We start from the raw sequence: 10,640 nt of genomic DNA, 5'->3' as shown, positions 1-10,640 counted from the left end.
ATTATAAACCATATATATGTAAAGTGATAACAAAGTGCCAAAAACTGTGCAAAAAAGCATAATAGTCCTTTAGACAATAAATGGTGACTGAAAAACGTGCGTCTTCCGGTGATCAGAGTAATTGAATCATGCACTCACCAGATGCATAATTCAAATATGCATATAGATGGCATCCCGATATCCAAACGAAGTTGTCTCATAGATGGATAGGGTCATCATCCAAGTACAGCAGTCTGTCCAAGGTATCTTCTAATGGATCGTGTGTCACCACACTAAAACACCCCTCAGCTGTCCCCTAGGAGACTCTGCAAGTAATGGACTCAGCAGGGTCCCAAGAAAAAAGCCAGGATGGTGTGATACCGTTTAAAATAAAAATTTATTGGTCCAAAAGAAAGACAAGGACTGCATAAATAAAACTGACCATAAAGGTGTACAAAGATGGCCGCCGCTCCATGCGGTGGCGTAATGTCTGGGATATGCTGCTCTTACCCTGACGCGTTTCGTGCCATGTGCACGTATTCATAGGGAGTGTGTCAGCTAACCAGACATCTACTCCAAACCCAGTATAAATAGTGTCTAGGCAATCGTATAAGCGCGTCCGCCATTTTCCCGGCGTCCTCGCGCATGCGCAGAACAGACATCGCTACGATGTCCGCATCTCAGTCCAGCGCCATTTTGTTGTGGTCTTAATTACCAACAACTACGGTGCCAAATACAAGCACAGCTATGCAGTGAATATATTATCGTTCATCATAATCCTTAACAGCTGTTAGCCAAAAAAACAATACATACAGGGCTGGAAACAACACACAGAAAATATAGTGAAGACACCTAACAGATGTAATGTAAACGCATGTATATAGATGAATCAACATCGATATACCATAAATGTTAAAGCATATATGTTAATATAATTCTAAGGTGTCTTCAGTATAAATGTACAATAAATGCAGTTACATAAAATACAAAACGTATGCAGATATAGTGTTAAAAATAAACATATATAAGAATAAACAATGTCCCTATAGACAAAATTGCATAATCAAGTATATACTCATAATGACCAAGAACCACAACATGGTAAAACACATAATGCATAATAAAACAGTTAATATATAAAAAACCAATAAATACAAGGCTGCATTGTATCCATGGTTAATAATATTTTTTAAATTAATATAATAATAAAATTGTGAAGGTATCAAGCGTTAATTATATAAAATCACACAAATAACAATACAAAATAGTAAGCCCATCAGATGATAATAATAAAAAATTTTATGAAAAGATTAAATTGTATAAATTGATAGCACATGTAAACCACCAACCAAAATCAGCTATTATCAATAAAACTGTTAATATCAAACTCAACATTATGCCCTTTGGGATAAAAAGTGTCCAATTCATATATCCACTTGGATTCTTTTTGCGAGACTGTCCTCTTTCTATTAGTTCCCCTCCAATGAGTCTTAACCATATCTATACCAGCAAAAGTCAGTGAAGTGGGGTCATTATTATGGAATAAACGATAATGTTTTGACAAGCAATGTTCCTTGTTCCCCTTCTTAATATTACTGACATGCTCTCTCAAACGGTCTTTTAGTTTCCTCGTGGTTCTCCCAATATATTGTTTTCTACACGGGCATTGCAATAAGTAGACTACAAACCTACTATTGCATGTGATGAAGCCATCAATATTATAGCTTCTTCCTGTAACTGATGAATTGAAAGTGTCAATACTCTTTTTTCTAATTCCATTACATCTACAAATAATGCACTTGTTACAGGGAAAAAATCCTTTAAGCCCTGAGAAAAAGGATAAACTAGTAGGGGGATTGACAACATTGGGGGCTAACTTGTCCCGCAATGTTGGTGCCTTTCTGAATGTTATTTCAGGCTTGTCAGGCAAAAAGTCTGTTAAAACAGGGTCGGCTTTTAATATTTTCCAGTTTGCCTTAATTATTTTAGAGACAGCCTTATGTTGGATGGAAAAGCCAGTTATAAATGGGCATACTTTCTGTTGTCTCTGCTTATTAACTCCATATAAAATAGAGTCTCTCTCCAAGTTGGTAACTTCCTTAATAGTGTTGACCAGTTTGTTCTCATTATAACCCTTTTCTAAAAAACGTTCCTTGAGGATGGAAGCTTGATGAAGAAACGTATTTTGATCAGTACAGTTTCTCCTAATCCTCAGGAACTGGCTTTTAGGTATATTGCTCAACCACATTGGATGGTGGCAACTATCGAGGGGGATGTAGCTATTTCTGTCAGTAACCTTGAAGAAGGTTTCCGTGACAATCCTCCCTTCATAATTAAACAAAGTTAAATCCAAAAAATGGATGCTTACTGTGCTATACTCAAAGGTGAGCTTAATGTTAAGTGTGTTAAGATTCAAAGTATCAAAAAAATTCAATAACGCTTGTTCCTCACCGTTCCAAATTAAAAATATATCATCGATATATCGTCTATAAAACAAAAGCTCTGGCCAATCTCTTCCATATATCATGTCTTCCTCCCACCTAGACATGAAGAGATTGGCCAGGCTGGGAGCAAACTTCGCTCCCATTGCAACCCCCTTAGTCTGTAAATAAAACCGGTTATTAAACCAAAAGTAGTTCTTGGTCATCGTGAATTGCAACAACTCAAGAATAAAATCCTTCTGTAAGCTCGGCATCCCATTAAAATCCTCAAGATAAAACTTCACTGCTTCCATACCATCTAAGTGGTCAATATTAGTGTACAAAGATGTGACATCAGCAGTCACTAAAAAAGTGCCACATTTAATACTGATGTTGTTAATGTCCTGTAAAACCTGTTTTGTATCCCGTAAATATGAGGGGGTACCAATGACTAGAGGTTGCAAAAAATGATCGATGTATTCACCTGCTCTAGATCCTAGTGAACCAATGCCACTGATGATCGGTCTTCCCGGAGGATTAGTCATACTCTTATGTATTTTAGGTAAAATGTAGAGTATGGGTAATTTCGGTGCAGAGGGGCATAAAAAGTCTTTCTCTTTTTTATTTATGATCTTATTATCATAACCTTTATTTAAAATGGTTTTCAATAATTTCTTATATGAATGAAGTGGGTTTTTTGACAAAAGAGAATAGGTGTCATTATCACTTAAAATGTTATTAACCTCGTTAATGTAATCAGTTTTAGACAGGACCACAACACCTCCCCCCTTGTCTGCTGGTCTGATCACCAAATCTTTATTTTCCAACAGGGTATCCATAGCTTTCTTACAGGTTACATTGGTTCTCGCTTTCTTTACTTCCAATGTACTGAGGTCCTTTAAGACTGTATCACGGAAAGCATTGATATAAGTCAATGATTGTACAGGAGGGTTAAATAACGAAGCATTTCTCAAATGAGAATGAATACTAGTGTTTGGAGGATCATTACGTACAATAGGATTGGTCAAGAAATACTTTTTAAGAGTTAATTTTCTGACATATTTCCTAATATCAATGTAAGTTTGAAATTTACTTAAAGGAGCTGTGGGTGCATATTTAAGACCTTTACCAAGAAGGTTAAGTTCATCTGGTGATAATTCTGTGTTACTGAGATTAAAAATGCCTAATTCATTTACATCTTTCTTTTTTTGGGGTTTATTGACCCTCTGGCCTCCTCTTTTTCCTCTCCGTGGGCGCTCCTTTTTTGTGCCCGTCCTGGGCCTAAAAAAGGCTGCTGTGTCTGTTTACCCTCGTTTTTCTGGTTACCGGAATGAGAGGGGCCAGTTAGTGGGGTTCTAGATTGCTCATAGTAAGGTCTAAAACCAGATTTTTTAAAATTGCGACCATTTTTTCTTTTATTCCCTGGGATGTAAGGTTTATAATGGTGTTGATGATAGTTATCATTATTATCACCATTATAATAATGTGGCCTTGGATAATAGTTATCCCTGTGTTGCTGCCAATTGGGATGCCAATTATTGCTTCGTGAACCTATGTTATAATCAGCCATTTTTTGGATTTAACTTTGTTTAATTATGAAGGGAGGATTGTCACGGAAACCTTCTTCAAGGTTACTGACAGAAATAGCTACATCCCCCTCGATAGTTGCCACCATCCAATGTGGTTGAGCAATATACCTAAAAGCCAGTTCCTGAGGATTAGGAGAAACTGTACTGATCAAAATACGTTTCTTCATCAAGCTTCCATCCTCAAGGAACGTTTTTTAGAAAAGGGTTATAATGAGAACAAACTGGTCAACACTATTAAGGAAGTTACCAACTTGGAGAGAGACTCTATTTTATATGGAGTTAATAAGCAGAGACAACAGAAAGTATGCCCATTTATAACTGGCTTTTCCATCCAACATAAGGCTGTCTCTAAAATAATTAAGGCAAACTGGAAAATATTAAAAGCCGACCCTGTTTTAACAGACTTTTTGCCTGACAAGCCTGAAATAACATTCAGAAAGGCACCAACATTGCGGGACAAGTTAGCCCCCAATGTTGTCAATCCCCCTACTAGTTTATCCTTTTTCTCAGGGCTTAAAGGATTTTTTCCCTGTAACAAGTGCATTATTTGTAGATGTAATGGAATTAGAAAAAAGAGTATTGACACTTTCAATTCATCAGTTACAGGAAGAAGCTATAATATTGATGGCTTCATCACATGCAATAGTAGGTTTGTAGTCTACTTATTGCAATGCCCGTGTAGAAAACAATATATTGGGAGAACCACGAGGAAACTAAAAGACCGTTTGAGAGAGCATGTCAGTAATATTAAGAAGGGGAACAAGGAACATTGCTTGTCAAAACATTATCGTTTATTCCATAATAATGACCCCACTTCACTGACTTTTGCTGGTATAGATATGGTTAAGACTCATTGGAGGGGAACTAATAGAAAGAGGACAGTCTCGCAAAAAGAATCCAAGTGGATATATGAATTGGACACTTTTTATCCCAAAGGGCATAATGTTGAGTTTGATATTAACAGTTTTATTGATAATAGCTGATTTTGGTTGGTGGTTTACATGTGCTATCAATTTATACAATTTAATCTTTTCATAAAATTTTTTATTATTATCATCTGATGGGCTTACTATTTTGTATTGTTATTTGTGTGATTTTATATAATTAACGCTTGATACCTTCACAATTTTATTATTATATTAATTTAAAAAATATTATTAACCATGGATACAATGCAGCCTTATATTTATTGGTTTTTTATATATTAACTGTTTTATTATGCATTATGTGTTTTACCATGTTGTGGTTCTTGGTCATTATGAGTATATACTTGATTATGCAATTTTGTCTATAGGGACATTGTTTATTCTTATATATGTTTATTTTTAACACTATATCTGCATACGTTTTGTATTTTATGTAACTGCATTTATTGTACATTTATACTGAAGACACCTTAGAATTATATTAACATATATGCTTTAACATTTATGGTATATCGATGTTGATTCATCTATATACATGCGTTTACATTACATCTGTTAGGTGTCTTCACTATATTTTCTGTGTGTTGTTTCCAGCCCTGTATGTATTGTTTTTTTGGCTAACAGCTGTTAAGGATTATGATGAACGATAATATATTCACTGCATAGCTGTGCTTGTATTTGGCACTGTAGTTGTTGGTAATTAAGACCACAACAAAATGGCGCTGGACTGAGATGCAGACATCGTAGCGATGTCTGTTCTGCGCATGCGCGAGGACGCCGGGAAAATGGCGGACACGCTTATACGATTGCCTAGACACTATTTATACGGGGTTTGGAGTAGATGTCTGGTTAGCTGACACACTCCCTATGAATACGTGCACATGGCACGAAACGCGTCAGAGTAAGAGCAGCATATCCCAGACATTACGCCACCGCATGGAGCGGCGGCCATCTTTGTACACCTTTATGGTCAGTTTTATTTATGCAGTCCTTGTCTTTCTTTTGGACCAATAAATTTTTATTTTAAACGGTATCACACCATCCTGGCTTTTTTCTTGGGACCCTGCTGAGTCCATTACTTGCAGAGTCTCCTAGGGGACAGCTGAGGGGTGTTTTAGTGTGGTGACACACGATCCATTAGAAGATACCTTGGACGGACTGCTGTACTTGGATGATGACCCTATCCATCTATGAGACAACTTCGTTTGGATATCGGGATACCATCTATATGCATATTTGAATTATGCATCTGGTGAGTGCATGATTCAATTACTCTGATCACCGGAAGACGCACGTTTTTCAGTCACCATTTATTGTCTAAAGGACTATTATTGCTTTTTTGCACAGTTTTTGGCACTTTGTTATCACTTTACATATATATGGTTTATAATTATACTGTACTTTAGCACTATCCAAATATTCCATCTGCAATACGTCCAGTTCCTCATGGAGAGGGGCTACCAATTCCTAAAGCACCAGAATCCTTTGTGGTTGAGTCAAGTGAGGAAGAACCTGAAGCGTGTAGTCACGTGCAGTTGTAAGAGATAGCCCTTTCCTCGAATACAAGAGAAAAGCCAAGAGAAGCAAAACCGACACAAACTGAAGACAAAACTAGTGAGAATCCTAAGTATTAAAATGATTCAACTTAGCTTATGGCTATAATTTTTCTTGGTAATCCTATGCAATATATTATGCCATTTCGGCTTTGTTATGTAGTCAATATCACTTGCTTTATATTTGTGGAAAGACATCTATCTATATAATTATTGTGCATTATGTAGTCATTACGCCTATAGTAGAAAACTTTCCGTTTACAGAAAAACTAGAGCCAATTGACAAATTTCATTGTTATATTTGAACTCAGAATGTGAAATTCATTAAGAAATGGATCCTTTTGTTTCCAAAACTGGCAAAAAATAAAAATTTGTATGGACTGAGAGTATAAAGAGTATAAAGGATACTTGCTCTAGCACTTCATATGCACATACATGAGATGGTTATTCTTGATGACTGCTAATATTCAAGAGACTTTTAGAACTGCACGGTCTCCCAGAAAGAGAGTGTGACAACTGTAATTGTGGAGTTGGCAAGGTACAATTTCTCTACCATGAGTCAAAAGAGTAGCAATACAAACAAATACTGAGAGAGAATACTGGGAGATAATCCTCGTCAATGCAAAGTTGTGAAAACCCTTTCTGAATCTGCTGTAGATGTACAGGATGATATGAAAACCGCTTTAATTTAGGGGAAATTGATGGCTAGCGAGATTAAATAATGGCAGAAAATTACTACTTTGAATAAATGTGTACATGGAAGTTATGAATTGGGAAATGCTCATCTTTTGAATTATAACATGAGTATATAGAACAAGAAGGGATGTCTGAATTAAATGTTCTTTGTCATTGATGGATACTATTATCAAACATAAAAAGAAGTTGGATTAAAATAAGATTGTACAATACTAAAAGGAGGTGCATGAGTTAGACATTTTGAGTCAGAAGAATACATTGAGTAAGACATTGGGGTTCATTTGATAAAACTGGAGAGTGCAAAATCTGGTGCAGCGCTGCATAGAAACCAATCAGCTTCCAGGTTTTATTGTCAAAGCTTAATTAAGCATACAGAAATTAGAAGCGGATTGGCTACCATGCACAGCTACACCAGATTTTGCACTCCAGAGTTTTAGTAAATCAACCCCATTGAATCAAACAGAAATAACTTTGTGCAAACTGATTCAGATGGAAACACGAGTGAGTGGAGGAAATGCATATATTTAAACTGGAATCCATTTTGGATAATGCCTCTATTTCAGATATGTAACAGCTTACATGTAAGCAATTAGTTTTGTTTCTCAACACTACTCTCATTTCTCTGTAAACGAATGCTTCTTATATGGTACCCCTCAGCTATTCGCAGTATCTGTACTGATAAGAGTATAATGTTTCATTGATTAATCTGACCTAGAATCTCTTGTTGAGTTCTGTATATCATCTCTTGCTTTGTATTAAACTTTTTGAAATACTGGTTTTTCACTTCTGTGTCTGGAGTTTTATTTCTCCCGCATCAGGTGGTAAGAGATAAGCAAGGACAGGTTGGGCTACAGACAGACAGAAATTGATCCTATCAATTATAAATACCTGCTGTGGATGAGGATTTGGAATTAAATTTACTAATGCATTAGTTGAAAATGAATGGCATTTTCTAGCACAGCTGCAAGCAATAAATATCATGTTTTTAGATATTGAACTGGAAGGGGGATATAGAAAAATAGAAGGTTGAATCTACTTTCTATGGAGAGGATTCAAAAGGAGATGGTAGGGTACATTTGATTTCATTGTACCTCATGTCACCAGAAAAAAAAAAATATCAACAACATACTAGTTGGCTGACATTATGGTGATTTGGCCATCTTTGCAACACCATTGAGCCTGAAGTTGTAAAAAAAATCATAAGTATAATTTTAAATTACTCCCGTATATTTCTGGGGGATCCTTTAAATATGAAAAAACAATGAAAATAAATGGCTGCACAGAAAGCACCGATGGGAAATATTAGAGAACACACAGAAAAGATCAAATAGTAAAATACGGGATAAAGAGGGCAAAGGACTGTGTGCATTCAAAATGCCAATGTTGTTCTCGCCTTAATGTGACTACAATTTTTTCCACATTGAAAAAGAAATATGGCATTCCATACTATCTGAACTACAATACACACTATAGCACTATAGCTTAAAACGTGTAAACCATGTAGTGTATAGTAATGTTGGAAGAACAACAAGATCAAATGACAGAACACTAGTGTCACAAGACATTTCATAGATTAGTATGCTTTAGGTATAAGCCTTTTCTCTGTTCAAGGTATGGAAAGAGTATTGTCATAAATTTAAGGTGGAGATTGTTTAAATAAAGACCTATAAGACTTTATACCAGTATAAGGCTGAGTGGAATATATCATAATTTTTTTAATGAATAATTTAGTTTCTACTTTAATAGTCCCCTTTGAATTATGAATGAATAAATAAAAGTAGTAGTTTTGGAGACCTGTCATTGGGTATAATAGTCGTCCAATAAAGCCCATCTTAAGCTACCTAATGTATGTTTTTTCTGTAATGCAGCCAGGCTACATTACCAGTCATAATTGTGGCTCCTTTTTTATTCTATTAAAGTACTGTTTGCTACAGCAAGTAGGGTCTCTGCTCAACATAGAGAGCAATGGTCTGGGTCTCCACTGGTCCAACACACCTCCAGCCCCGTGCTTCAATCAAATATGCAACATTGAAATAGTAATGTAGAAACGTTCAATAGAGTTTTAAGGCTCTTTCACACTGATCAGTTTTTGATACGCTTTTTTCTGTTTCAAAAGTGCAAGAAAAATGCATGAAAAACGCATTCCTTTAAAACCTATGGAACTCTTCACACCAATGCCCTGTGAGTGTGATGCATTTTTGAAAGTCCTGCATGCTACATTTTTGGTGTCTGTTCAAAAGAGCAAAAAAAACGCACCTCTCCCATTGAAGTGAATAGAGAACTCATCAAAAACACATAAAAAACACAAAACATCTCTGGCAAATGCCTTGTGCAGCTACATGGCCAGGTTTCACTGTTGCATGCTGGGAGTCAGGAAATCCTGTGGAGACTGGAGAAGGGAAGAAAAGCCACAACATGGAGGGTGAGAGTAGCTCAAGTGGAAGACCACCTGGAAGTGTCAGGTTTGAGCTGGAGGAATTCATACTTTCTATGCAAGTATGTCCAGAGTTGATTGGGATATGAAATGGAAAAGGGAGAAAGCCAGCAACTCGATCTTCTGAAAGTAAGGCTTTTAGTGTTGCAGATGATGTACAGATATGACAAAGGCTATGACTAAGGCTATGCAGGGGCGGTAGGGGGCCCATTGAGATGCCCCTGGTACCTTTTTCATATGCTTTTTTGAGTTTGGGCAAGGACACAGGGGCCCCATGATCCCCTATTGCCTGGGGGCCCCATGAGTTGTCAGTCCGCCCCTTGCTATAGGCCAAAACACATAAGCCTTTGTATTATCTGTACTTCACCTGTAACAATAAAATCATTACTTTTAGAAGATCAAGTTGCCGGCTTTCTCCCTTCTATGTTGTGTTTGGGCATAAGGAAGACACCACAAGCCAGTGCACTGACTGCTTGCTGCCTCGGGCAACCAGACCGAGCATTGATTTTCCTTCTATATATCTGGGATCCTAATGATCCAAAATATTCAAACTGAAACAAAGCCTGGGAGGAAATATCTGCTGAACGCATCCCAAATTGAAAAGACAAAAACAGGCCAAAAGTAAGTTTTCTCTTTCATATTGTGCCTAGGCCTGCTGCATTTCACTGCGCTAGCATAGACGTCTGCATGCTGCTTCTTCAATCAAGTCTCTCTCACTTCACTAATTGTATTGCCATGTGCTTTTGTTGCAAATAACTACAGTATTTGCTTTGTGTTTTGATAAAGACATGTAGCACCATCTTGTGGTGAAAATGGTTAGTGTGTTTGACAAATCACAACAGAGAAAAAAACCTGTTTGTACAAGTTTTTATGAATAGACAGCTAATATGTGTAAACGAACAATATCAAGTTCATTTCACAAATCGTATTCCAATGCAAGTTTCATAGAACACAAAAAATTAGCTTTTCTTGCACTATATGTTCAGAAATAGAAATGATGGAAACAGATAATTTAAAAAAAAAATGTAATCATTTCATTTTGC

Source organism: Staurois parvus, unplaced genomic scaffold (assembly GCF_062004578.1).
Source record: "Staurois parvus isolate SC_StPar_1 unplaced genomic scaffold, SC_StPar_1.0 ptg000244l, whole genome shotgun sequence".
Classification (NCBI taxonomy): domain Eukaryota; kingdom Metazoa; phylum Chordata; class Amphibia; order Anura; family Ranidae; genus Staurois; species Staurois parvus.
Note: the sequence above shows the minus strand (reverse complement) of the source record.